Below are 7384 nucleotides of genomic sequence, written 5' to 3'. Positions count from 1 at the left end.
CTGTAGCTCTTAGGAGCTTGAGGCTCTCGGTCCTGCCTCAGTTCCATTGGTGTGGATAGTGATGTGACCTCCTTGCTTCTTGTAGTCACTGATTGGCTCTTTAGTTTTGCTGACATTGAGGGAGAGATTGTTACCTTTTCACTTTTACACCAAGCATTCTATCTCCTTCCTATATCGTGTTTAGTCATTGTTTGATGTCTGGCCTACACTGGTGGTGTCATCAGGAAACTGATAAATGGTGTTCAGAATGGTGATGATAGGTGGACACTGGTGATAGATACAATCTGGTTGGTCAATGGGAGGAACGAATCCAGTTGGTAGCTGGAAAGGGAGGTCAGTAGGTGAAAGAACAGGAGGAGGTGGGGCTGGAAAGGAACCTGGAGGTTGTTTGGGAAGGTTATTTGAAATTAGAGAATTCAATGTTGAGTCCTCCGGGCTGTAGGGTGCCCAGGCAGGAGATAAGGTGCAGTTCCTCAAATTTGTGTTCTGATTCACTACGGCACTGGAGGAGGCTGAGGATGGACATGTTTTGCGGGGGGAGGAGTTGAAATGGGCAGTGACCAGGAGATTAAGCTGGCTGTTATGGGCCAGGTGAAGATGCTTGGCAATATGGTCACCTTGTCGACATTTGGTCTCACCAATGTAGAGGAGCCCACATCGGGAGCAATGGATGCAATAGACTAGGTTGGAGGAGATGCAGGTGAAGCTCTGTCTCACCTGAAAGGGCTGTTTAGGGTCCTGGATGGAGGTCCGGGAGGTGGTGCGTGGGCAGGTGTTACATCTTTTACAGTTACAGGGGAAAGTACCCCAAGGTGGTGGGAGTTGGAGTGGTTGGTGGGGAGTGCGGTGTGAAATAAGGAGCGGCAAATGGAATGGCCCTTGCAGAAGGCAGAGACGGGTGAGGAGTGAAAGATTTTTTGGCTGCTGGGGTCTAATTGGAGTTGGTGGTAGTGTTTGAGGATGATATGTTGATTGCAGAGGATGGTGGGGTACAAAGTGAGGACAAGGAGAACCCTATCTTTATTACATTTTGGGAGTGATGATTAAGAGCTGTAGGATGGAGAATGGAGGAGGCGCCATGGAGGGCTGTCTGGAGGACAGCTGCGGGGCGCGGTGGGGGAAAGAGCTTTGTTTGATAAAGGCAGACATCCAGGATGTTTGGGATTACACTGTCTCCTTGTCAGAGCAGATGTGAGGGAGATGGAAGAATTGGGAAAATGAAATGGAGTTTTTGCAGGATGCAGGGTAGGAGGAGGTATAATCTATGTAGCTATGGGAGTCTGTTGGTTTATAGCAAATGTCGGTAGAAATGGAAACAGAGGTCAAGAAAGGCAGGGGGAGGTGTTTGAGATAGACCAAGTGATTTTCAGGGCTGAGTGGAAGTTGTTCATGAAGTCAGTGAACTGCTCCAGTTCAGCCTCAGTACTGGATGTAGCACTGATACAATCACCAATGTTAGAGTGAAAGAGTTGGGGAGCAGTACCAGGTGTATGTACTGAAGAGCTGGGGCCCATGCGACTGCCCATGGCACCCTCCTGGATTTGGAGAAAGTGGGAAGAATTGAAGGAAAGGTTATTGAGGGTGAAGACTAGTTTGCTAAGGCAGTGGAGGATGTTGGTGGGGTGGGGACAGACTGGATGGGTGTGTTAGAGGGGCAAAACTGAGGGCCTGTAGGCTGTCTTTGTGGGGTATGGATATATATATGTGGATTGCATGTCCATAGTAAAGATGAAGCATAGGGGGCCAGGCAACTGGAAGTTTCCAATGAGGTGGATGGCGTGGTTTCTGTCCCAGATGTAGGTGGGGAGTACTTGGACAAAGGGGGAGAGAATGGAGTTGAGGTAGGAAGAGACAAGTTCGTTGGGACAGGAACACACGGAGACAATGTGTCGGCCAGGGTAGTTGGGCTTTTTGGATCTTGGGGAGCAGGTAGAGCTGGACAGTGCGGGGCTAGGGGCTCTATAAGGCTGGAGGTGTTATAAGGGCGGTCATCAGAAGCGATGAGATCATGGACAGCATGGATGACAGTGGCTTGATGGCCATGGTGGGGTTGTGGTCAAGGAGGAGTTAGGATGTGGTATCAGAGATGACCCACTTGCCTTAACCTTGTCCAAAATCTCGATACAGATTTCTCAGGTTCTTGAATTGCCGAGTAAAACTTATAGCATCTCAGAATTAGAGAAAGTGTGGAGTCGCAATATTCCTTTACTAAACCCATCAACTCTTGAAAGGTGAAAGGGACCGCTTTGGGGAACACCTCCGCTCGGTTCGCAATAAACAACTGCACCTCCCAGTCGCAAACCATTTCAACTCCCTGTCCCATTCTTTAGATGGCATGTCCATCATGGGCCTCCTGCAGTGCCACAATGATGCCACTCGAAGGTTGCAGGAACAGCAACTCATATTCCGCTTGGGAACCCTGCAGCCCAATGGTATCAATGTGGACTTCACCAGCTTCAAAATCTCCCCTTCCTCCACCGCATCCTAAAACCAGCCCAGTTCATCCCCTCCCCCCACTGCACCACACAACCAGCTCAGTTCTTCCCCTCCCCCCACTGCATCCTAAAACCAGCCCAGCCTGTCTCTGCCTCCCTAACCTGTTCTTCCTCTCACCCATCCCCTCCTCCCACCCCAAGCCGCACCCCCCGCTACCTACTAACCTCATCCCACCTCCTTGACCTGTCCGTCTTCCCTGGACTGACCTATCCCCTCCCTACCTCCCCACCTATACTCTCCTCTCCACCTATCTTCTTTTCTCTCCATCTTCGGTCCGCCTCCCCCCTCTCTCCCTATTTATTCCAGAACCCTCCCCCCATCCCCCTCTCTGATGAAGGGTCTAGGCCCGAAACGTCAGCTTTTGTGCTCCTGAGATGCTGTTTGACCTGCTGGGTTCATCCAGCTTCACATTTTATTATCATTAACTCTTGAAAGGTGTTTGTATCTGGTGCCTCAGGAAATGGTAGGCTTCTAATAACTGAATCAGCTGCATGTCGACCAGCTGTCAGGAGAACTACTCGTTTCTTTTCATCTGCCCCAAGAAAAGCACATCCTTTCCACATACTGTGCCCAATCTTTGACAACAGGATCGAACAAGTCAAGCTCGGTATGATGCTAGAATTGTTTACCCCGATTCAAAGGTGATGGTTGTGCGCAAATTTCTTCAGGACTGCATTTTTTTCTCTCCATTCCGTCACTAAGTCACCCCTTATTCATATGTACATAGTACTTGACACTGGTCTGGCTTCCTCAGTGCCAGCTGTCAGAGTGAACAGAACCTCTGACACTCTGTTTCTATCAGTCATCCAGGGATCCCTGATTGGACCAGACAAACATCCCCAATCAGAGGACTCATATTCTATGAGGTCCACCTGGCTGGCCATGTTACCATCACTACAATGATGTCTTCCTGAAAGAAAATATTTACCCAATTAAAGCTAAATGACATTCCTGAAAATGTTAACATTTTTGTGTTCAATAACATCCACAGGCTAAATTAAGTGCAGCCCAGAAAACAATAAACTTTGCTGGTCTGTAGAATTCACAGAAGCATTTTAAATTCAGCCTGTTGTTGCTTTTGTTTGAGACCTGACACTAGACCAGCTACAGTTGAACATTTTGTTCAGCCTTTACTTAAAATTTATTCATGGGATTTAGATGGATCTCACTGATCTGGTATTTATTGCTCATCCCAATTTGAGAAATTGGTATGAGATACCATCTTCAGCCTCTGCAAATGCTGCATGTGGATCCATAAAGCCTTTAGGGTAAGAATTCCAGGATTTTGCCACTTGTCATCCCAAGCCTCACTTCTGACCTTATGATGGAGGGAAGGCTGTTGACGAAGCAGCTGAAGATGGCTGGGCCTAGGATACTACCTTGAGGAACTCCTGCAGAAATGTCCTATAGCTGAGATGACTGATCTCCAACAAGTGCAACCAACTTTCTATGTGCCAGGTGTGATCCCAGTGGAGAGTTTTCCCCAATTCTGATTGATTCTAGCTTTGGTCAGGCCTGGATGCCATGCTCTGCAGAATGCAGCCTTGGTGATATGGTCAGTCAAGCTCACATCACCGCTGGAATTCAGCTGTCTTCTCCATGTTTGAACCAAGGCTGTAATGAGATGAGGAGGTGATGGCCCTGGTGGAACCCAAACTGGACTTCACTGAACAGGTTATTGCTCAGCAGGCACTGCTTGATAATATTATCGATGACATTTTCCATCACTTTACTGATGATCGCGAGTAGACTGATGGGATGGTGTTTGGGAAATGTGGGAATGTCTAAAATGTGGGAATCTTTTAAAGGCCAGTTGCTCAGAATTCAGGACCAGCACCTTCCTGCGAGGATAAAGGATAAGGGTGGCAAGATTCAGGAACCCTGGATGCCAAGATATAATGAAAGATTAGTCAAAGAGAAAAAGGAAGCTTAAGTAAGGTTTAGGAAACAGCAATCAGACAAGGCCTCTGACGAATATAAAGGAAGCAGGAAAGAACTTAAATGAGGAATTAGAAGGGCAAAAAGGAGCCACAAAATGTCTTTGGCAAGTGGTATTAAGGAGAATTCCAAGTCATTTTATATTTATATATATATTATGTATGGGGATATGGCAGGTCTCCTCCACAACAAAGGAGGGAATTTATGTGTGGAGCCATCACTATTCACCAAGGAGAAGGACATGGATGATGATAAGTTTAGAGTGAGGTATGTGAATTTTCTAGGTCATGTCGATATGGAGAAGGAGGAGGTGTTGGGTGTATTGAAAATCCTTGAGGTACCTTAAACGCTAAGTTTGCAGAGCCTGATGGGATCTGTCACTGGTACTGAGGAAGGCAAGAGTAGAAGTTGCAGAGGACTTGACAAAGATCTTTATATCCTTTCTAGCCATAGACCAGGTTCCAGAAGACTGGAGAATAGCTAATGCTGTTCCTTTATTTAGAAGGGCAACAGAGATAATCCAGGAAATTATAGACCAGTGAGTCTGACATCAATGGGAGGAAAATTAGTGGAGCAGATTCTTAGGGACAGCATTTGGAAGCATGTGGAAGAGAATAGACTCGTTTGGGGTAGCATGGCTATGTGCAAGGGATGTCTTGTCTCACAAATTTGCTTCAGCTTTTTGTGAGTGACTAAGATGATTGATGAAGGCAGGGCAGTGGATGGTGTCCTCATGGACTTTACTAAAGCTTATGACAAGGTCCCTCATGGAAGGCTGATCCATGGTGAAATGGTAGTTTGGATACAAAATTGCTATGGTCATAGAAGACATAGGATGGTTGTGAAGGAGTATTTTTATGACTCGAGGTCCGTCATCAGTGGAGTTCTGCACAGATCAGTTCTGGGATCTAAAAAGCCATCTCATTCACAAGTGTCCTTAAGGAATGTAAACTGTCATGCTTACCTGGTCTGGCCGACATGTGACTCCTCATCTACGACAATGCAGTTTACTTTTCACTACCCTCTGAGCAATTAGTGATGAATTATAAATACGGGCCTAACCAGTGACGTCCTCATCCTGAAAATGAAAAAATGTATATAAATGATTTGGAGAAAATGTAGATGGCCTGATTAGTAAATTTGCAGATGACATGAAAATTGGTGGAGTTGTGGATAGTGAGGAAGGTTGTCAAAAGATACAGCAGGATATAAATCAGTTGGAAAGCTGGGCAGAGAAATGGCAGATGGAGTTTAATCCAGACAACTGTGAGGTGAAGCATTATGAAAGGTGAAATGCAACAGAAAGGTGTGGAGTAAATGGCAGCACTCTTACAAGCATTGATATTGTGAGGAATCTTGGGATGCAAGTCCATAGCTCCCTTAAAGTGGCAACACAAGTGGATAAGGTAGTAAAGAAGGTGTATGGCTTGCTTGCATTCATCAGTCAGGATAATGAGTATAAACTTTTGCAAATCATGTTGCAGCTGTATAAGACTTTAGTTAGGTCACATTTGGAGTATTGAATGCAGTTCTGTTTGCCACAGTATAGAAGGATACGGAGTCTTTGGAGAGGGTGCAAAAGGGGTTTTCCAGAATAGTGCCTGGATTGGCGTGCATTATCAATATGGATAAGTTGGACAACTTTGAATTGTTTGAGTGAGAGCCCCAGAGGCTGAGGGGCGACATAATAGAAATTTATAAAATTACGAGGGGCATGGTCAGGGTGAGTAGTCAGAGTCTTTTTCCTAGGGAGGAGTTGTCAATTACTAGGGGACATAGATTTAAGGTTTGAGTGGGAACGTTTAAAGGAGAGGTGTGTGAGACAAGTTTATTTTTACACAGAGGACAGTAGGTGCATGGAACATGTTGCCAGGGAAGATGGTAGAAGCAGATACAGTAGTAATGTTTAAAAGCCCGTTAGACAGATACATAAAAAGACAGGAGATGGGGGAGAGAGAGATAATGGGAACTGCAGATGCTGGAGAATCCGAGATAACAAAGTGTGAAGCTGGATGAACACAGCAGGCCAAGCAGCATCTTAGGAGCACTAAAGCTGATGTTTCGGGCCGAGACCCTTCATCAGAAAGTGGGGATGGGGAGAGGGTTCTGGAATAAATAGGGAGAGAGGAGGAGGCGGACCGAAGATGGATAGAGGAGAAGATAGGTGGTGAAGAGAGTATGTGTGGGGAGGTGGGAAGGGGATAGGTTAGTCTGGGGAGGACAGACAGGTCAAGGGGGCGGGATGAGGTTGGTAGATAGGAAATGGAGGTGCGGTTTGAGGTGGGAGGAAGGGATAGGTGAGAGGAATGACAGGTTAAGGAGGTGGGGACGTGCTGGGCTGGTTTTGAAATGCAGTGGGGTGAGGGGAGATTTTGAAGCTGGTGAAGTCCACATTGATACCATTGGGCTGCAGGGTTCCCAAGCGGAATACGAGTTGCTGTTCCTGCAACCTTCGGGTGGCATCATTATGGCACTGCAGGAGGCCCAGGATGGACATGTTGTCTGAGGAATGGAGGTGCAGTTGAAATGGTTCGCGACTGGGAGGTGCAGTTGTTTATTGCGAACCAAGCGGAGGTGTTCCGCGAAGCTGTCCCCAAGCCTCCGCATGGTTTCCCCAATGTTGAGGAAGTCACGCCATGTACAGCGGATGCAGTATACCACAATGGCAGATGTGCAGGTGAACATCTGCCTGATATGGAAAGTCATCTTGGGGCCAGGGATGGGGGTGAGGGAGGAGGTGTGGGGGCAAGTGTAGCACTTCCTGAGGTTGCAGGGGAAGGTGCCGGGTGTGGTGGGGTTGGAGGGGAGTGTGGAGTGGACAAGGGAGTCGCGGAGAGCGTGGTCTCTCCGGAAGGCAGACAAGGGTGGGGTTGGAAAAATGTCTTTAATGGTGTGGTCAGATTGTAGATGGCGGAAGTGTCGGAGGATGATGTGTTGTACCTGGAGGTTG

The sequence above is a fragment of the Stegostoma tigrinum genome, chromosome 2, assembly GCF_030684315.1.
Source record: "Stegostoma tigrinum isolate sSteTig4 chromosome 2, sSteTig4.hap1, whole genome shotgun sequence".
NCBI classification, from domain to species: domain Eukaryota; kingdom Metazoa; phylum Chordata; class Chondrichthyes; order Orectolobiformes; family Stegostomatidae; genus Stegostoma; species Stegostoma tigrinum.
This window is presented reverse-complemented; position numbering follows the sequence as displayed.